Source organism: Acomys minous, assembly GCF_964271855.1.
Source record: "Acomys minous genome assembly, chromosome: 6".
NCBI classification, from domain to species: Eukaryota; Metazoa; Chordata; class Mammalia; order Rodentia; family Muridae; genus Acomys; species Acomys minous.
This window is the reverse complement of record NC_140487.1, coordinates 76,065,670-76,088,003: the sequence shown is the minus strand read 5'-3', so window position 1 is coordinate 76,088,003 and position 22,334 is coordinate 76,065,670. Positions and strand designations below refer to the sequence as shown.

At 44.9% G+C, this 22,334-nt stretch overlaps 1 long non-coding RNA gene across 5 annotated transcripts in view; it reads right to left on the bottom strand.

Moving 5' to 3' along the window:
- LOC311600107 overlaps positions 1–22,334 on the bottom strand; it is a 172,954-nt gene that overhangs the window by 135,311 nt on the left and 15,309 nt on the right. For all 5 annotated transcript variants that reach the window (XR_014780141.1, XR_014780142.1, XR_014780143.1 and 2 more), the window contains one exon: positions 15,665–15,737. This is a non-coding gene — a long non-coding RNA (uncharacterized lncRNA). The remainder of the gene's footprint in view (positions 1–15,664; positions 15,738–22,334) is intronic.

The window sequence follows — 22,334 nt, the reverse complement described above, 5'->3', positions numbered from 1 at the left end:
GCACACGCCTTTAATCCCAGCACTTGGGAGGCAAAGACAGGACAGACAGAGCTACATAATAGAAAACCCCGTCTCACAATAAATAAATACATAAAAATTTAATTTGTCAGTATTTTCCTTAAATATAAATCCGTACTGATAAAACCAGGACAGGAAACACTGAACAACAACAACAACAAAAAAAAAACCTAGAAATAAATGTATAAATTATGTAGTGTAAGAACTAAATGCAGGGCTGGGGAGACGGCTCAGAGGTTAAGAGCACTGGCTGTTCTTCCAAAGGTTGTTGAGTTATTTCCTGGCACCTACATGGTGGCGGCTCACAATCATCTACAATGAGATCTGGTGCCCTCTTCTGGCGTGTAGGCACACATGGAGGCAGAATATGTATAAATAATAAATCTTTAAAATGTAAAAAAAGAAAAAACTAGATACGAGACCAGTATTACAGCTCATAAAACAGCACTTACATAGCACAAATGAAGTCCTGGGCTCAGGTACCAGACACACAACACTCGAAACAAAAAAATCTAGGAGAGGTCTACGTGCAGGGATCATAAGCTGTGCTAGGCACTTTTAACCCCAATTGCACTTTTAACCTGAAACAAACAACAAAACCCTACACTTTATATGGCCACGTAAAGTAGACAATCCTATAATCCCAGCACCCCGGAGGCAGGCAGAGGACTGTGGCAAGTTCAAAGGCTGCTTGAATTTAGATGTAAGACCCCGGCTCATAAAACCAAGGCAGCGCTACCGCTCTGTGGCACAGCGTCCGTCAGTTAAAAAGTAATCTCTAGGAGAAACATGACTGTTCCCAGCACCTATCTGACAGACAGCAGAGTCTCATACCCAGCACACTGACTGGGGTCTTCAGAGCTGTCCCTGGGGGATATGCTGGTTGGTCATACAGATCCTGGGTTCAATCAACAGCAACAATAAACAAGCAAACGACTGCATCAACAGGCTTGAAAAGCTACCCATGATGCCCCTAGGCCCCATTAGCACATTAGCAGACCGTCTTACATTGCTGGGTAGGCGTGATCTGGCCTCAGGTCGTAAAAATAACTACTCGGGTTTTACCATTATGGGCAGCTAGTAATTAATATCTGTATGAGAAATACAAGGCAGGCTAGGGTGGTTTTAATTTTTTACATTAATGTACTCTCCTGTCTTAGTCACTGTTCTATTGCTGTGAAGAAGACCACGGCGAAGGCAACGCTTATGAAAGAGCGTTTATTTTGGAGCTGGCTTATAGCTTCAGGGGTTTAGTCCACTATCATCACGGCTGGGGCATGGCGGCAGGCACGGCAGGCGAGGTGCTGATGCACTGGCAGAGAGGGAGACACTGGGCTTGGCATGGGCTTTTGAAACCTCAAAGCCCAACCCCAGGAACACACTTCCTCCAACATAAATACACCTCCTGATTCTTTCAAATTGCGCCACGCCCTGGGGACTAAGCATTCACATATATGGGCCTATAGGGCCTTCTTATTCAAACCGCCACACCTAGTCAAGCCAATTTAAAAGTAACTGCCCTTCTGTAATCCTATTCTTTCATATGGACAATTGGCTACAGTTCTCCCTCATATAAGAAAAAAGGTTTTTTTTCTGCCTTATCACATTAGTTATGAATGGATAAGCTACTTGATTAAAAACCTGCATTGATAGATACAAGCTCTGAAAGACTGAAGATCCTATTGTCGCTCTTTACTCTGAAGTGAACCAGACTTCTGGGAAGGCAGAAAGTACCGGGCCAGCCCTTACAGTTCCCTGAAGAACGTTCCTTGCTTTCTTCATTGTTTCACAGTAACCATCAAAAACAAAATGTCTGCACTAAAGTCACTGTTGGAGGAGCGAGGAGGAAGGAATGCTAAAGAAAAGCCACACTGACAACATCTAGTACTCCACAGAAAATGAAATCAGATGGTCCCTTAGCAGGGGTGATTGTCCAAAGCTCTCTCCAGTAGATTTCCAGACAGCACAGGCCCAGCTCAGGGCCCTGCGCTCCTTTCCACTTGCCCGCCCTGCGCCGAGGAACACACACTGCACCTCCTGGTCACCTCCTAGAGGACCCAATCCACCCACGCTGTGCTCCCGGGCCTGTTATGTAACTGTGGTTGAAGATATTTTTCACTTGACTCTTTAAACAAAGGTCCACGTGACACATTTCTGCTTGAGTTTAGTTCCAGGAAATGTTTGGTTTCTGCAGGTGTTTACGCGCTTCTGGTTGTCAACACACACAAACTATGAAATTCTGTTTTCCTCTTCTCGCTTTAGCAACTAGAAAGCCCAAGACGAAATATAATCACCAACTCTGCCCTATAGAATGCCTAGTTCTTCACGTTTTCGTCAATGTAAGGCTTTAAACAAGGCTTAAAACTTTTTTTATATAAACCTATTTTACCTTTTGGCCCAAAATGTTCAAGTTTCATGTTAGCCTGTTAGTTCCAGAATAAAAGAGAAAAGCAGTTTGTCCTTCCACTAAGCAGGGTAACTGCTAAGAATTTAATTCGGGTTTTGTCCAAAAGGACCCTTTTTCCAAAAAGACACAAACAGCCGTCTGGCCTCTTTATGCAAACCCTGTCCACAAAGCTTGACTAAGATACAAACATACTCCCAGCTGAATTCCCTAGCAACACTGAAAAGCCTGAAGGGTTTTGTCAACTACATCAGTAAGAGTTCTTTAATTGCTATTTTGAAAATTAAAGTGTTTTGGAGAAGCCGGATGACAGGCTTTCTGGCAGGTGTCCTCAGAGACTGTGGAGAGGAATAAAGCACACACATCTCTCCAAGCCAGGGAACAACTTCAATTGTGCTTCAACTTTGGATCTACATTCCCTTACAGATAAAGCAAAAACAAAAGAGAACTGATTACAACGTTATCCCTAGGGATTCTGGGAAATAAATAATAGGATAACTATGGCTTGTCCTAGGGTCCTAATCTGAGAAAAACTTTCCCATATAAACAGTACACACTGGGGGGGAGGGTCTTCAGAAGTGTCCCTGGGGGACTCACCAACCTGCTAACCCAGACTTCCTTGTAGTATATTATATGGCAAAAATGCAAAGCTCTGATAACCTAATGAGATAAATAAAAGCCAGACATTGTACAATCACATTTTATCAAATGTTAGCCACAAACGGCTCAGAGTAACTGGGAAAGGGCTGAATGACTGACCGGGGCTGAGGACCGAATCCAGGGCCTCATATTTTATCACTGAGCTATGCTGTGGCCAAGGATTTTTAACCAGATTTCATTTTAGTAGTCAACTCTTGATGGTTAAGTACCTCCCCATTGGACAGGACAAGTTTTTGACAGAATAATCATTTTGAGATTAATATGTATTAGCTAATATATATCATTCTAGGCATGGGGATGCACATCTTTGATCCCAGCAGTTGGGAGGCAGAAGCTGGCAGATCTGGTCTACACTGTGAATTCCAAACCAGCCAGGCCTAAACACTAAAGCCTAATTTCAAGAAAAGGACAGACAGATATGTAGAGACACCGTCATCTTAAAAAAGATATTATGCTATCCTTATGGTTAAATGTTTAGTGTCTACAGTTAGTAAAGCTGTAACTCTTCTATTAATGGTTAAAATAGGACTTGAGGCTGGTGAGAGCTACAACATCAATCAGCTGCAGTGAACACTGCCTTTCTGTGCTGTTTGGACATCCTGTGCACTGCCCATGTGGGATTTCAAAACACATTATAAGCTATCCAATTACCAAAGGCCACATACACAGGCACCTGCTCACCAACCCTGGAAGAAAGCATGCCAGCAGAGGACTCGGAGGAATAGAACACTTCTTTATTTGAAGTTTCAGGTACTTCTATCTGTGGGAGGGAGAACTCAACATGTCTGTCCAAGAGCTATTCTCTCTGGCATCCAGACAGTGACTGAATAAAAAAAGAAAAAGGGATGGACACACAACGTGATGGTTTAGAAGCCTCGAGTTCTAAAGAGAAAGCAGTATGTCCTCTAGTGATCTCCAGCAGTTTTCAGAATTCCTATCAAAGTCATAGACCATTCTGCAAAGTGAGGGCCTCCTAGTTGCAGCATCATGTCAAGAATCCAGAATCCACACACAGTTCCTCCCAAAACTACAGACAAGTTTACAAAGCAGAGGTCACATTTACCACGCACTGCTAGGCAATGGGGGTGACTTTCTCGTGAAGGTTCTGGGGAGACGAGCTGAATATTCACCCGGGGTAACTAAGTCCTTAAAGAACAAAATAGAATCTAACACAGTAGACAGAAAAGACATGGTTAGTGTTGTTTAAAAGGCACAACAAATTCACAGTTTAATTTTTAGATGAAACATTTCCTCTAATAGCTAAAAAAAAATTCAACGAAGATGATTATTTAATAATGCAATAGAAGTCTTTTTTTTTTCTCCTTTGAGACAGGGTTTCTCTATGTAGCCTTGGCTGTCCTGGAATGATTTTATAGACCAGGCTGTCTTGGAACTCACAGAGATCCTCCTGCCTCTGCCTCCCCGAGTGCTGGGATTACAGGTGTGCGCAAGTGCGCCTGGTCAGTAGAGGTCTTAATCAATAGAACGACAGGAATGAGGGGACGGGGAAGATGGCTCACTCAACAAAATGCCTGACAACCTGAGTCCAGACCACCAGCAGCACATGAGAGCCAGTCACATCTACAGCCCCAATGCTTGGGGGACAGGGGGAGCGAGAGGGAAGAGGCAGACCCCTGGAGCCTGCCAGCCATCTAAACAGGAAGACCTTGTTTCCAAAAACTTAGGGTGCAAAGACTGAGGAAGGCGGCAGGTGTCGATCTCTAAGCCTCCACATGCACACATGTTCACACAAATGTATAACATATGTATACATATGCTACACCTACACAAAAACATACGAGTGAAATACAAAAGATGTAAACAGCATCTTTAAGTAACTGTTTATAAAACAAGAATTATAAAGAAAAACTTTAAGTTCATCAATATTCCTGGATAAAAAATTAACATACATTAAAAAATAGTAACTCATAGTTTATGGCAAATGCCATTTTATGTAACAGAAAAGGCTTTCACTTAACATGTCTGTTGCAACTATATGCTTTTTAAGAACACAGGAGGAAAACGTTCACAAGCTTTATGGAGAATATTCACAAGTTGACAAGTGACAAAATCTACTCTTTGTGGGTGAAAGAGTAAGCGTCCCTGACTTGAGCTAATTCTGTACAGTCTTTCAGGGAGCATGGTAAACCCAGCTTAAAGTGCCTAGAAAATGAGGGCAAAACACCTTCAACATCTACAAGAGAAGGTAGTATGTCTCCCAGAAACTACAGATTTATATTCAACAATGATAAATAAAACATTAAGGACAGATAAAATGCCAGAGAATCAAAAAAAAAAATCATTTCAGAATGCTCCATGTACCTGCTGTGTGTATGTACATGCTCCATGTACCTGCTGTGTGCATGTACGTGCTCTGTGTACCTGCTGTGTGTATGTACGTGCTCTGTGTACCTGCTGTGTGTGTATGTACATGCTCCGTGTACCTGCTCCATGTACCTGCTGTGTGTATGTACATGCTCCGTGTACCTGCTCCATGTACCTGCTGTGCGTATGTACATGCTCCGTGTACCTGCTGTGTGTATGTACCTGCTCCGTGTACCTGCTGTGTGTATGTACCTGCTCCGTGTACCTGCTGTGTGTATGTACATGCTCCGTGTACCTGCTGTGTGTATGTACCTGCTCCGTGTACCTGCTGTGTGTATGTACCTGCTCCGTGTACCTGCTGTGTGTATGTACATGCTCTGTGTACCTGATGTGTGTATGCACAGGCGCTCGTTTGTGTGCAGGCAAATCCGTGTGTGTGCAGATCAGAGGACAATGTCCAGTGTCACTCTTAGGGTACCTGTTGAGAGACAGGGTCTCTTGGTCGCCTCCTAGAACCCTTCAAGCAGGCTGCCTGGTCAGCAACCCTAGGAAGGCCCCTGGCTCCAGTTCCCCAGCACTGGGATTTCAAGCCTACACCACCATCCTGCCTTTGGCTCTGGGGACTGAATTCAAGCCTCGCCAAGCACTTTCTCAAGTGAGCTACCTTCGAGGCCCCTTTCAAAAATATGACACAGCAGGAAGTGGGGTAAAAGAGGAGGAGGAGAGGCGTAAGGAAAGGAGGGGAGTAAAGATGGAAGGGAAAGCATGAGACTGCAAGGAAAGCCAGGCAGAGCGTGTACCACTGCCAAGGAAGTGTTCCCTCCCCTTGCTTACTATTACACTTTGTTTTACCAGGAAACGCAGGGAATAAAAGACTATCTGTCCTTAAGCAGCAGCACACACGTTAAGAATTTTAATAAACAGAAATGGCAAATGTGTGACATCAATGAAGTGTGGATTAATACAGAGATCAAGAGAGCAAGGTAAGGGAGGCACACCAGGCAGTGAGTAAGGGGCCAACTCGGAAATAAAGAGAATTGTGATATGAACTGGTAATTTAAGTTTAAAAGCAAAAAGGTGAAAAAAATTTTAGGGAAAAGGGTACATGTGTTTATCCGTAGGGGTGACAGGGGAAAGTGAGAAAATGCGTGTCCACCATCTAGCTAGCAGGGCCTGGAGACCAAGGACACTCCATTGTTGATGTTATCTTTTATGGAAGATGGACAGGCTCGAGTTTGAAATATAGTTAACTACAAGGTTCTTATTAGAATACCTGTGACCAAAACTACTTTTTTCTCAGAAAAAATTTTTTTTCCCAGTTAGTACAATGAACTAGAGGAATAGAGTTTGGTCCATCAGACAGTCAACATTTGTGCATTAAAAAAAAAAATCAGGGTCTGTATCCAGAGGGTCACCATGGATGCCTGGTCCATCTGAAGAAACACCCCAAGTCCCACTTTACCCTAACCAGAAATGCTCAGCTCCTTGTATTTACAAACAACATCCTCAGCAAGAGCAAACCATTTGCTGCCTTGTGAAATTTAAACTAGCTGACCTGTCAGCATGCTGCTGTTTCCCCAAGGGTTTGTTTGTTGTTTTTTTCCTCCCATTGAGAAGCCCATGTCCAGAGAAACCTGTGGCCTCCTAGTGCTGGCCATGGAGAATGGCAGCCTCAGTGGGTGTAGTCATTAGCAGCTTCATAGCCAATGCTTCTGCTCCAACAGCAGGAGCAGACTCCATCCTCAACTGTTCTCCCACAAGGGTGATGCCGATGCCCCAGAGGCACATCTCAGACACTGCTGCGTCCAGCCAAGCTGAGATAGTCAAGGGAGAATCATCATCACGCACATCACTTTCCACCAGAAGCTACCTAACTAATATCAAGGATTTTTCCCTGCGTTTTTGCTTGCTTCAAACAAGGTTTTAATTGTTTGTTCCTGTCTTGTGTGAGACTTTGTCCTTATTACAGTCCTAGAAAAGTCACCCACTCTGTTCTCTGTGACGAGTCAGTATCAGAAGTAACAACCTTGCAGAACACTCATGCTCGACTGGGCACTTGTTAACCAGCACCCTGAACCATACCAAGAGGGCCTCACTGCCAGCCAGACCCTCAGGCCCACAGCAACGAAGACACCACAGCTACTGGGGCAGAGACTACTGGGCCAGAGAGGAGGGCCACATGCTGGCTAGCAACTGCTATCCCCACGTGACCTGGTCAACATGAGCCATCAAGCGTATACTTCCTAGGCCCACAACAGCATCTTGGGCACAGGCAGTTACGTCGGGGGAAGAACTCAGGAATGGGTGAAGTGGTAAGCACGTTGGATAAACAATATCCCCCCAAGACAATCGTTACTTAAAAACACACAAACAGCCATGGTGGAGGAAGAGCGAACTGCAGTTCTGTCACTGGGCTGTGACCAATGTGTTCCAAGTCATTACAATATACATGCTGAGCGTTATGTAGAATTTAATTATCACAATGAGAGGGTGGAGGGGCCATGCACACAGCTGGGGTGTGCAGCAAAGGTAAACTCTGCTGTAAGAAGTCCAAGTCTGTGACTATTTAATGAGTTGGTACACAGGAAGCGGCCAGAACGGCACCTGGCAGACAACGTTCCCTGTAGAGCACAGTGGCTGTCCGTGCCTGACCTCAGAGCTGACCCCTGCTCCTACATCACACTTCTCAAACAGTCCTAAGACATTCATAAACAACAACAACAACAACAACAACAACAACAAAGATCTTATGCCTGTGTTTGGTTTACTGTCGAATACACAGACAGTGGGCAACACCGTGTGCATATGCTGCTGTACGGGAGAACCTGGAGGAAACCCTTTCCAGCTATCCTCTCTTTCCCCAGTTCTTTTCCATTTGTAACCTTTATAACCTTTGCCTTTTTCTTTTCAGACATAGTCCCTTTAAATATATCTAGTAAATGAAACATGGTCAGAAGCGAAGTTACTCATTTAGCAAAAAGCGAAATGTGAGGGCCAGGTGGTGGTGGTGCACGCCTCTAGTTCCAGTGATGAGGAAGCAGAGGCGGGAGGATCTCTGAGTTCCAGGGCTACCTAGAGAAACCGGTCTCCAAAAGAAGGTAAAAGGAGAACTACTGTCCCAAAACAAGTAAATTACCGACCACTAGATGGCACTGTCCTGGGTAATTTTAGAAAATCTTGCATCACGAGATTCAACCTGATTATCAAGTTACAAGACTGCTTTCAGGAGACGAGGACATGATCAAATCAGACCCGTTTTTTAAAGCTATTATGCCATTTAAGAAGTAGCTATGGTACTGAGGGAAAACAATGATATAATCAAGTTAAATATTTGATATACCAACAAATATTTTTTATATTTTTAAACAGAATTCTGCATTCTGTCCCAGTTTCCAAAAAAGCATTCAAGTACAGAAGTGTATTTCATAGCACAAATGTGAGAGTCGGTGTTGTAATTGGCTTGTTTAAAGGGAACTGCATTTCCCAGAATCCCCTTCTACATCTGGCTCTAGGCCAAGATCCCCATGCAGGACTCTATGGGATGTGGAAGGAGGAACTGCAGCAATCCCATAATCTTCTATGCAAGCGCAGTAAGTGTGCTTAGCCACTGAGCCATTTCTACCACTTCTTTGATCTGTCAAATTATTACTTAGTAGTTTTATTTGCTTTCCCTGAAGCGGATGTGACAGCCAACTATCAACATGGCTCCTGAAGTGGCCCATGAGACGCCAGGCTAGACAGGTGCAACTGCCCGGGTCGGCAAGCTGAGTTCCCATCATTTCTGGATCCGTCTACCGTCAATGGAGATGAGAACCAGAGCTACTTGTCTGGTTTTGTGGAACAGGAAAGGCCTTGCTCTGCCCTGCGTTTTAGGGTTGCCTCTGACCGTGCCATCGAGCCTGGGTACTCCTTCCGCACAGAAACCTCAGCTAAGTCATAGCTCCTGGGCTCCTGGGAAGCACCAAGCCCACAGAGGGGTGCTGCTGGTTTTGTTTTAGCACAGGAGTCATATATACTGGGGTTTCTGAGCCCTTTGCAACCACTGTGGCCTTAATCGGCTAGCACCCTGTCATAGTACAGCTCACTTCCTGTTGGCATGTGGATCACTTTTTGTTTTGTTTTTGTTTTTCGAGACAGGGTTTCTCATGTAGGCTAGACTCGCTTTGTAGACCAGGCTGACCTCAAACTCACAGAGATCCACCTGCCTGTGCCTCCCAAGCACTGGGATCAAAGGCGTGTGTCACCACCGCCAGGCGGCATGTGGCTCTTTGGCATGTGGTTTAGTGCAGCATGTCAGAACTGGGATCTGAAGCTGAGTAGGGCACTACTACAGCCTCAGAGAAAGTTCTCAACTGCCCCCATGACATCAGACTGGTAAGAGCAAGACTGCCCCTGGTTCTCTTCTTCATGGGTGTGGACACGTGTGACGCCCAGAGGTCAGCCTCAAATGTCCCTCCTCACAGTCAACAACCAGCTCGGCTTCTGAACATTTTTGTTTTTCAAGACAGGGTTTCTCTGTGTAGCCTTGGCTGGCCTGGACTCCTCTCTCTCTCTCTCTCTCTCTCTCTCTCTCTCTCTCTCACACACACACACACACACACACATACACACACACACACACACACACACACACACACACACACACGGGGGTGGGAGGGAGCGTGAGCTTGTTGCATGGGTGCATCGAGTTCTGGGCACTGAGCTCAGATCCCTGTGTCTGCTCAGCAAGCACGGTACTAACTCATCGTATATGCACTGCTGACTCTACGCATGAAATAATACGCTTATGTGAGCAACTAGTATCTTTGTGTTTAGCATGTGACTAAGTATATTGGTGTTGAATATTAGCTGATGTGTGACCTTCTCTCAAAGGCTATGCCTTCTCCCGTTGAAACTACAGAGCTGATTGGGTTTCATGAATGCCAATGCTGTCACTGAAGACAGAAGCCAGTTCTAAAGCAAACTAGAGTTCCTGAAGCGCGTGCACCACAGAGCTGTAGCAGGGCGCACTATCCCAGCCGTCTGTCCTGCACGACCCTCGGCTGACAACTCTGCAGCTGCAGATACTCCATTCTGCTGCTCTCCCATCCCCAACCAATGCGTCAACTTCAGATCTGGCCCTCCAAACTCACTGTGTTGGCTAAGTGAGCCGAACCGGCCATGTTGTGAGAAATGCTGATTAGTAGCTCTATTGATAGGCAGAAGGCTGTGTAAAATACACCACCTTGCTCCTGGCCCCTTAGGGAAGGTGTCACACCTTGGGTTCTGTCACCCTATCTTAATTAAATACACAGAAAATGAAATCTATAGAACTATTTTCTGCTCTCTTGCTATTAAGAAATACGTATGCGCTGCACTGCACTAAGTAACAAACTGGGAATTTGTTTGAAATGCACCTGGTCACTCACTACCGCCCATCTGTGATACAAATCCTATCTGTCTGGATGTTTTAAACTTGATAATCTCACAGTACTCAGGCATGCTTCTGAACCCCTGTGGCTAGCAATCCCCTGTGGTAAGTCCATCTCCACAAGACCCAGGCTGAGAAATTCTCAAGTCTGGGGTAGTGCCCTTTGTGGCCCAGGTACAGAACTTTCTGGGTAAGAGCCTTCTCCCTACAGCTGCTGGACCCGCCACCTAATCCCTCGGCTCCCTCCCCCTAGAGTGTCTCCCTTGCCAGAGAATATTCTTGGCCTCACTCCTGTTCTCCTCAATACGGAGTCTCACTTCTTGCTGGTAACTCGGCTTTTTTCTGCCTAGAATCACCCACTCACATGACTCAGTCATACAAGCTGCGTACTGTAATAGCGTCCCTTGCTGGAGCGTGTGCACCCTGCATTCCTTTACCCTTGGGTAAAGCAGCAGCACCTGACACGCAACTACAGCTTACATGCCTTGGCTGGAGTCTATAGGACTTCCAAGATGAGAAAAACTTCAGAGACTTGAACCTAACCAGCCATATCTACGGCCTCCCCCAGAGACAGTAACTAGCTGTTTTTAAAAGCTAAGCAGTCCCAACAAGACAATCCACTGACAAGATTAGAAATCTTACAACCTCCATCTTAAAGAGGAAAGAAGCAGCATGAGGAATAAAGTCATCGGCCCTCCAAGGCTGCTGGGAGGGAGACCCCAGGGACTCGGAAGGTCCCTCTGATGGGCGGGCAGTTGCTCCGGCCTTTACAGTATAGGCTGTAATCTGACCCCCTGGGATGGTCCCTGAGAAACCCTCCTCATTTTGCTGAGCATCCACAGCAAGACTGAACCCGGCTGCTGCTGCTCTTCCTTCCTTTTATCTCCTTCCGAGAATAACTCCAAAACCAGCATGGGCGGCAGCCCACGGATGACGATGAAGGCTCCGCTGGCAGGCCTCTCCCAGGCTCCAAAGCAGCACACTGAACAGAGATGTGCATGTGAGGCCCAGCCTCAGCCTTGGCCATCACTCTTAGATCTTCAAACCGAATGTGTAATAATATAAATATATTAAGATTTTTTTAATGAAAGGATTTCACTGGCACAGTATATAGGAATCCAGAGAAAGAGAGGGTTTTATTGTTTTAAGGGGAAAAAAAACCCAAGCCTTCAACATAGCAATTTTCAGATTATAGCTTTTGACTTGAAATACAGATTACCTGAATAATATTTGGTGTGTAGAGAACCTTAGAAATTAGTTTTGGTTTTTTTGGTAAATTGTTTTGTTGCTGTTTGTTTTCTTCATTTTAAGGGTTTCTCCTTTTCTCCCTGTGATTAAGATAGAAAATCTCTTAATTTCACACTTTTAATTCACACTGGGATTAAAGGTGGTGTTGCACAACTTTATCCCAGTCCTTGGGAGGTAGAGGCAGGCATATCTCTGAGTTGGGAGGCCAGCCTAGTCTATACAATTAATTCCAGGACAGCTAGGTCTACACAGAGAAACCCTGTCTCAAAAAGGCCAAAACTAATTAATTAAAAGAATTTTTTGGACTCATCTCTTTCGTATGTGCGTGTTTTGCCTCCATGTATATACGTACTACACATGTGTGCGTGATGCTCACAGTGAGCACAGCTGGGACTGGCTGGGAGTCGCTGTGTGGGTGCTATGGGAGGGTGGCCAGTCCTCGTGACTGCTCAGCCACGTCTCTAGCCTGATTCTACTCTTGAAGGCTTGCATACTAAAAATGAAGGGTTTAATGTTGTGAGGATCTGGATGCACTTGCTGGACAGCAGGGAGGCCGTAGCAAGCACACCCGTGAGCCCAGCACTTGCAGGGCTGAGGCAGGAGGACAATTAGTTCTGGGCGAGTGCAGACTGCTCAAGGAGAACCTGTCTCAAAAAGTACGGAGGCAAACTCTGACACGGGCTACAACACGGGTGAACCTTGAAGACACTAAGCCAATGTAAAACTAAGCCCATCGGCACAAAGGACAAGCACTGTCTGGTCTTAAGGGAGAGTTGTTTAATATGCGTGTAGTCTCAGCTGCGGGAGATGGACGGTGGTGATGTACTGCATGCCACCTGTGCATTTAAAGATAGAAAACACTGTATTCTAACACACCATGAATTTTTAAAAATTCAGATTTTGTTAAAATCTTAAATTGTCTTGAAAAACAATGATTAAAAAAAAACAATCATGATGTATATTTTAGGTCCTAAGCAAGAAGTTACTCTTTTAGGAAAAGTTTACGAGCTCTTCCGCCCCTTCAACTTCCTGCCTTCACCCCACGCCGTGTCCTGGTCACTGAGACACAATCCATTTCCCCTGCTGTCCCTGCTGCTCTAAATCGCTACAGTGGCTGGTCAAGCAGTCACTATCTTTTCGAGCCAACCAGGCAGCCTATACCACCCCTTTAAATTTAAGCCTCCGATAGCTCCCCACAGTCAACAGGGGAACGGAGCCTGGGCATCAGCATTCCACGCAGGGCCCTCGCTAACCCCACTCCCCGCGGCCTCGAGCCTCGAACTCCTCCCTAAGTCCTCACCTCTACAGTTTGCTACAAGGTGCCTTAGAAACACATCACTCTTTTTTCCAAAGTGGTGAGCAGTGATTTCTCTAGAAGACTCCAGACAAAGCTCAGACTGCACAGAACACTCCAGGAAGTGAACTGCAAATTACTCAACCAGGGTTGGCATAAGATAGTGCTGGGCACGTGACATTGCATCTGGTTTCTCAAACCATCCCTGACACATCCACAGCAAAACACATGAGATAAGCAGGTCTGTGTTACTTGCTTCCGTCAAGGCCTCGCTGCCACTGCTCTGATAGTGTGTAGTGCATGCTCTGGGTCCCTGACATATGAGTCGGCCTTGCCTCCTTCTTTTAAGGAAATACCAGTTCGGGTAAGAAACTTGCAAATGAATGTTAGTAACACATGTCCTACAAGCCTGACGACAGAATAGTTCACAGAACATTCTGGAATCAGAGGAGCTTGAAGGATACCAGGAATGGAGTAATAGCCTAAGAAGTTTCTAGACTTGCTGATGTCCAAAAGAGAATGTACAGAACAGGAAGTGAGAACACAATGGGTGACAGACAGGAAAAAGAAGAGAAAAAACAAAAAAAAAACTAAGAAGACTTTTTTGTCAACTGACCAAGTACAATGGTGAAAGCGAGGGTGATGAGTCTGCTAAATCTATCTAGATCTTTAATACAAAACTGAAAATATAATCATTTCCTGAGATGCACATTCTCACTCCATTTTTTTCTGCCTTTCTGTCTCTTACATCCATGAATACATGGAAAAAACTTATCGATGTAAGGAAAAGTACCTACAGTTTGGAGTCAGTACAGATTTGCAGCTTGCAACCTTTCTAGGCCGCATCTGTCACCATTGTCTGGGCTCTGCAGAGCAGGTCTCTTGGTCCTCCATTTCTGCTGTTTCTTCTCACACTCCTGGCCCTCCCCTCCACCCTCGAGACAGGGTTTCTCTGTGTAGCCTTGGCTGTCCTCTGTACCAGGCTGGCCTCGAACACAGAGATCTGCCTGCTTCTGCCTCCCAAAGTTCTGGGATTACAGTTATACACCAACACCCCCGGCTTGGCCCTTTTATTCTCTTCCCATGCTCTCTCCACATATTCTGCAGAGCCAGATGATGTCATGTACGGTTGCCCTGCTAATTTAAACATGACCACGAGCACAGTGAGGCATTTTTGTGCTAAAAGGAACTTAGCAGCAATAGTTCCTTTATCCCAGTGTAAGGTCTGGGCTGCTCCTTAGGAATAGAGATGTACACCTGTCAAGCTAGCACTACGGAAAGGGAGACAGGAGGAGGGGGAGGCTCATCAGGGCCAGCCTCGGCTACACAGTGAGTTCATGCCAGCCTGGGCTACACACGATCCTATCTCAGAACAAAACGACAGCAACAACATCAAAAAAACCCTCAATTTGTTGCCATAGTAACTATTGCCATTTGATTTAGTTTCTGTTAAGTATTTAGCAGACCTAAATCTATTTCTTGAAAGGAAAATAACCACTAACTACATGGCAGAAGAAATGCACACACACTTCAGGAGGACCTTGATATTTAATCTGTAAAAGTCCTTGTTTCATTTAACCTCTAATCTTTATTGAAAGCTCAGAATTCCCTATGCTACATGGGGAGACTTACAAACTATTTTCCTAATGTGAAAACTGACTGTGTATTATATACATGTACAGATATATAGGAGTATTAAGTATGATCTTAATTTACCATTTCTATGAGAGTTGTTCTTATCATATTTGTTAACTCCAAATCTATTATTTTATTTTATGTTTTAAAGATTTATTTTATTATATATATATATATAGCACCCTACCTGCATGTGTGCTTAGCCACCAGAAGAGGGCACCAGACCTCATTATAGATGGTTGTGAGCCACCATGTGGTTGCTGGGAATTGAACTCAGGACCTCTGGAAGAGCAGCCAGTGCCTCTTAATGTCTGAGCCATCTCTTCAGCCCCTAAACTCTCAAGTTTAGTTAAGTAGCATAGTAAGAAAACTATGTTCAATGTGGAAGATGAAAAAGAAGGAACTATACAGTCTCCTGTCTAGGTATTAAAAGGCAATGACCAAAAGGCGGGGGAAGGGAGGAGGAGAGGCCACCAGCCCAGGAGTGATCCGACTCAGGAGGAGAGAACCTACTGGCACAAGTTGTCTCTGACCCTGACAAGTGTGCTGCAGTGTACACGCCTGTGCATGCACCCACATACTAAACACGGTTCAAGGAAGAGTGGAGGGCAGCTAGCAGCAGCAGTATATGGAAAGGGCGCAAATAGGAAGGTGAACAGATTTCACTTACAGTTACGAGATTCCGGAAAGCGAGGCCAAGTCCTTCCATAGAGGCACCACCCCTGGGTGGAGGCATGGTAGTTCTATAAAAGGAATCAAGAAGACCGAGGATGTCAACATCAAAGAAAGCTATCAACTTTGGGAATGACAACCATTCACCCTCCCACTCTTGATCAATTAAAAAAGTTAAGCATAGAAGTAGATGTCATAGAGGCAGGCGGATCGCTGTGAGTTCAAGGCCAGCGTGGTCTACAAAGCGAGTCCAGGACAGCCAAGGCTACACAGAGAAACCCTGTCTCAAAAAACCAAAAAGAAGAAGAAGAAGAAGAGGAGGAGGAGGAAGAGGAGGAGGAGGAGGAAGAAGTAGTAGAAGTAGATGTTATAATCCAATTTCCAAAACTGTTTCACCACACTTAAAAACTGCTGTCTCCATCCCAATCGTGCAGGCGGCCACGTTCATTTCCAACACAGCTCTCCTCAAACCCCAACCCCTGAAGGCTCTGGATCACTGCAGGTTCTCCTTCCTGCCAACACCACAGCTGGGCCTCCCTTCACCCCGTGCTGAAGATCTGCCTCTCTCCTCTAGGCCTGCTCCAAACCGCAGCTCGTGCGTGCACACAGCCCAGCCAGGCAGCAAGGCTATGCCTTCTCTACATTGTCAGCCCTTGACCGCGCAACTATCACTGCTCCCCGTCTTTGGTGAGAATTTTCAACCTGGGTCCTGGCTGCGCATTTTCGACTCCTTAGGACTTGCCCCTTGAATGGTTAGAACCAAAGCAGCTTCCTTTTCCCCCTCAAAATTTGCTTTTCTTCCCAGGGTTGATGTTCCTGGTCTCTCCCTCACAGCTTGTTCATCACCACACTGCCTGTGGCCTTCACACGCCCTTCCTCCCCCTCACTGTCCTCAACCAAAGGCATCACCGGACGGCTCGACTGCTGCTCTGGGCAGATCTCTCTTCACGTTATCTTCGACCAGTGCTGAAGCCTGATCTTCTCGGTTACCGTGGGGGTGGGAGAGAAGTGATTTTCCCTTTTCAAAATGTTAGCATCACTCCTCCTCTTTAAAACCGTCAGGACAGTGTGTAGGTTTCGCAATCTGTTCCCAGATTCTTCGACATTCCCCCTTGAAAATGCGAAGCCTAGTTCGCCTGCGTGCATGTGGGGGGGGCGGGGTGTTGAATGTACAGCTTGTTTCTGGGGACTAGAATGTGGCGAGACTGACAACGAATGCTTTCCAAAGGGAAAGTCACAGGGCACTGCAGCACCTGCCTCGCCTCAGCGCATCACTTGACCTGAAGGTGAGGCTGCCGGGTCTTATGGACAACCCGCGCTGTGGAGAGGCGCACAGGGAGAAGTGAGGGCTCCACAAGCACCCACGCCAGGAGGCGTACCACTCGGCAAGAGGATCCTCTAGCCCAAGCCAGCGTGAGGACTGGAGCCTAACACTCTGACTTCAGGATGGAAGAGACCGCCAGTCCCACACCCTGCCCAGCACACTGTTGAGAAAACCAGTGTGTATCGTTGACCACAAGCTCTGGGCCTCACCTCAAAGTCATGGTCAACTGCCCCTTTCCTGGTCCTTGTAATGAGACCCACTTCAGCCTCGGCCATCACTATCACCGGCAAGGTGCCGTTAGCACAGCAAACTACTTTTAGCACTGTTTTGGGAGGGGGAGGATTAAAACAAGGTCTTGTTATGTAGCTCTTGGCTGACCTAGAACTTGCTGCACAGTCCAAGATGGATTCAGACTCACAGAGGTCCACCTGCTCCTGTCCCCAGTGCCGGGACTGAAGGTGTGTGTCACTTATTTTGGGGGGGGGGCTCAATTCAAGGTCTACTTCCATGAGAACTTTTCATAATTTCTAATGTATGTAAATACTGTTTCCAAGACTGTGTCATGGTTACATAAGCAGAAACGTGTGAGTTCTGTTATTTTCTTATTTGTAGTACTCTGGCAACTGAACCCAGGGTCTCCCACACACTGGGCAAGCACAGAATCACTAAAGTGCATCTCCAGACCCCTCAACTTTCTATTTTCCACACTCATGAGCACACTCAACTTTTAGAGCAAGAGTACTTTTTATGGTTTTTTTCCCCTTAAAAAAAAGTTTGAAGATCTGGTAACAATGTATATATGCAATAAAGTTTGCAAAACAATTCCAATTCTAGCTGCTTGAAAGAGGGAAAAATTAAAAGTAGCATGCATACATCGACAGAGGCAAAGTTAAATTAAATTAGGGCATGGCAGACTACCCTGGATCCATTTCACAAAATAAAATAGGTCAACATGTACTGACCTGCTCAACAGAATATTAAGTGGAAAAACTCAAGTTTCATAATAAGAAATGTGTAAAATCCATCAAAGGAAAACTTGAAACATTCTCACAAAGGCACAATGATGTAAAATCTCGTATTTTCTGACAGAACAAGCTAGCATCATAAAAATGTCAGTTCATTGTAAGTAAATTTATGAAGCCAATGTGTCTTCCACAAATACACCAAGTTTTTAAGTGGATGACTGCTAGAGAATTTCGTATGAGAAACGAATGAGCAAACCATGCAGAGAAACGCTCAAGTACTACCAGGGAGGATGGTGTACTCTCCCGGGCGGTGCATTCTAGCACAAAGCCTACATAACGGCAAGTGTTATTCAGACAGCCAAGACAGACCGACCAAGGGATTCACACAAAAGTAGAAAGCAGGCTCGAGGAGACATGGCAGCTTTGTGCAAATTAAAGGAGGCCTGTGAGAGTCACTTGACAAGAACTGACTTCTCAGAAACGGTGTTAAAAAGACTGGCTAGCCATTTGGAGATGGATAAAATTAGATCCCCACCTCGGACCACACACAAGCATGAGCTGTGCAGGCGCTGGAGGAGGGGCCCGGCGTGTTCCCTCGAAGCTCATGGGGAGCAGGCTGCCTAACCAGACTCAGTCAGTACACAAGACTCACCAGTTTGACTACAGGTATTTTTCACAACTTGAGAAGTTAGTATGGTGACTCACATCTGTGAGCCCAATGCTTAGAAGACTGAGGCAGGTGGACTGCCCGGAGTTGAGGACAGTCTCGGCTGCAGAGTGAGTTCCAGTTCAAAAGCAAACAAAAAACATGACCCATGAAGCACGAAAGAAAAAACGTAGTATAGCCAAAACCAAGAAACCCTGAACAAACAATAAAAACAGAAGAAGAAATCTGTAGCACATTTAAAAGGATCTCCCTCCGGTGAAAGAATAATTCTAAAGCAGACTAGTAATACTTAAAAAGAATGTGAACACACATATACACATTTAAACAGAAGTACACACCTTCAATTTCATGCATAGTAAGAAAAATGCAAATTAACAGACATTAAGACTAAAAACATCCTTGCTCTATCCCAGGCTACTGGGACACAAGCATGCTCACACAGCTGCTTCCAAGGCTGGGGTACAACAGGGGCTGTCATACAGGAAATGACGATCATGCTCTAGGGATAAGGACACAGGACCAAGTGTGGGGCGTGTATCTCAATGCTCTGGAGGCTACAACAGCAGGCTGGAAGGTTCTAGGCCATTGTGGGATACCTCACTAGACTCTATCTCAGAAACAAAAAAAGGCACAAAAGCCAGTTCCAATAAACCCCACTAGCCAAATGTGGGACAACTTGAGTTTCAAAGAAATGACAACTTAAAACCAACATAAAAATCAATATAAGTCTAAACTGATATAAATATGAAAGATTTGTGACAGAGAGGGAGAGACAGAGAGAGATCATAAAAAACACAAGATGCCATCGTAAGAGTTCAGACAGTGAGCATCAATGAAGTCACAAAACATTAGCAAAAGACTCAAAAAGGGACCACCAAGTGGCTTGGTGAGTTAAGGCATTTGCTGCTGCCACATCTGACACCTTCAACTTCACACATGCCCTGTGCATGCATGAGTTCCCCTCTCAAATAAACATATTTTTTAAACAAACAAACTAGAAGGGCATTAGCCCATGAAGCAGTTTTTGTTTTTAAATATTTTATTTAATTGTAATTTATGTGCATTGGTGTGAGGGTGTCAGATCTTGGAGTTATAAGAGACAGTTGTGAGCTGCCATGTGGTTGCTGGGAATTGAACTCAGGTCCTTTGGAAGAGCAGGCAGTGCCCTTAACTACTGAGACATCTCTCCAGCCCCAATAAAATATTTTTAAATAAAACTTTAAATTTTTTACTTATAAATACAATAGTAATAAAGTCTACAAGATTATTCCATGATCTTGTGTTTTTTTTTTAATGGAGAAATAACTAACAGACAAGACAAAGTGACCTTAACCATGGTATCCAAGTCAACCTGTTCAGGAGTGACAACACATGCCTCCAGTGAGATACTGTGAAGACACAATGTCCCCTAGGTGACTAGTCTACCAAAGCACAGACAAAGCCTGGTATTTCCTCACAGAAGAAACATCAAACAAACCAGCTGGAAGGAGCTTCTCCACAGGACCTGGCTGGTGATCCTCAAACATGACAGTGACAGCAAACACAGGGACGGGCGGGGACGGCAGAGGGAGGGCTGGAGGAGAGGTGTCTAACGCAAGGGTGTTTCAAAAAGCACATGACAACAATCTTATAAGCCCTTTAAGTAAGAGTTTAGTTAGAGTTACTCTACTCTGGGGACCATGCTTACCTCAGAGACACAGGATGTCAAACAAGAAGCCCAGTGCTCAAGTGTGGGACACCTCCCCTCAAATGTGTGGTTGGAGATGTTCCGGAAATCCCCAGAACAATACTGACTATTGTCACCGTTGCTCTTGGTTGCCTGGCAGAACTTGATGGTATGGCCCACTGTTGGAGACCATTGCTGAAGACAACAGGAAACATCCTGCTTCTAATAATAATTTTATCACAGTACCAGGTTTTTATGCAGGTTGCCAGGGGAAAAACTATCAGCAGTCTTACCCAGCTGTGAATTGTATGAACTGCTAACAACTGGCACTCCAAGACATGTCTATGGGTGCAACAGTGGCACATATGCTAGGGAGGTGACCAACTGCTTTCTGATTGGATTTAAACTCCAACCTGGTAACTACAAGTATCTAGCCAAAAAGCCAAAGTTAGGGAGCTCACAGGCCCCAAGGCTGAGCCTACTAGTATTACCTGGCTAAATGGGCAGGGTATCAAACTGCCCTCTCAATTCTTACTTCTCTGCTTACAGATTCATGCGCTTTGAGGAACAATGGACAGCTGAAGGCTTCTAGGGGAGGGTGTGTCTTTTCATAGGTCAACTCACTCCAGATAGCCCCACAGCCAGAAATGTCAAAGGGTTATAAAATTACCCAAAATAATTTTTTTAAAGGACAGGAAGCCTAGATAGAGGGTGTAGGGGAGTGAGACTGGCTCTGGGACAAGTTGAGGGAAGGAACTAGGGATGGATATCATTAAAATTCACTGCATAAAATTAATTTTTAAATTAATAAAAATATTTATTTTTTAAAAGACCTGGTGGCTAGCCACAGTTGTTTTATTTCTCAACTCTTATTTGCATGTTTGTTTGTTTGTGGTTTTTGTTTGTTTGTTTGTTTGTTTAGTAAGAGCCAGAGACTGAGGAGATGTGCAGCAAACATCCTTCAGATGTGACAAGAGCGGTGCCCTCAGGACGTCACTGAACTAGACCCCAAGAGATGCAGCCTCTCCACATCTCATCATGGCTAGAGGAGGGGTCCACGGCCGACCACTGCAGGGTTCCTCGCCTCCTGTCTCCGTAAACACGGGATGCCTACTGCGCACTAGGAGTAACTGAGCACTAACTCTGGCCTTCAAGAGTAGAGGTGCTTAAGATTTAACCATTAACTTTCTGTTAACATGAAAACAGAAAAATGTGGCTGAGTTCATTCTGGTAGTAAAGTTGGTTCCTCTTTTATGCAACATATCTCAAAGTGTTAAAAGTTATTTTGAAGGATGAACCACAGATGTTTCATCCTGTAATTGTGACTGCCCTTGGTATCCACGTGGGATTGGTTCCCAGACCAAACCCATACCAAAACCTGTAGATGCTTACGTCTACTAATCATGTGGCCTAGCATCTGCATGTATTCTGCGCACAGCTTCCAACATACCTTAAGTACCTCCAAACTTACAGCATCCAATGCAATGTACGTGGCATAAAAGCAGTTATCTGCACTATTTGGGAAATAATGGCATTTCAGTATAGATCAGTGCAAACTGCCAAGATCCCTCCCCGCAATTGTTTCTGCTGCTTGGCTGAATCCACAGATATGCAACTTTAAAAAAAAAGCAGCAACTACCATTCAAGATAAGTCCTATTGTTATCACATGGAAATGATGAATTACAGCTATTTAGAATTTAATCAATGAAGTTTCTCAACACTCATATAAATTTTTGGAAAACTCAAGCAAACATTTTAAAGACCAAAAGCCCACAATGTAGTGGGGCCCAAGACTATGCAAATCACCTGTTTAAAAAATAAATAAAACTAAGCAGTTATTACTGCTAAGTGAATGATTTACTTCTACATATTCATTTTTCCATAGATATTTTTAAGTTGTCTTAGACCTTTATTATTATTTTTTTACTCAAATGAACTCTAAGTCCCAAACAATCTTCTCTCTTTGTTCATAGTGTGGCCAGAATTTTTTTTACATCTTCCTCGGTGCTTCCCAATGAGACCACCTGGCTTCCTAACTACCAACC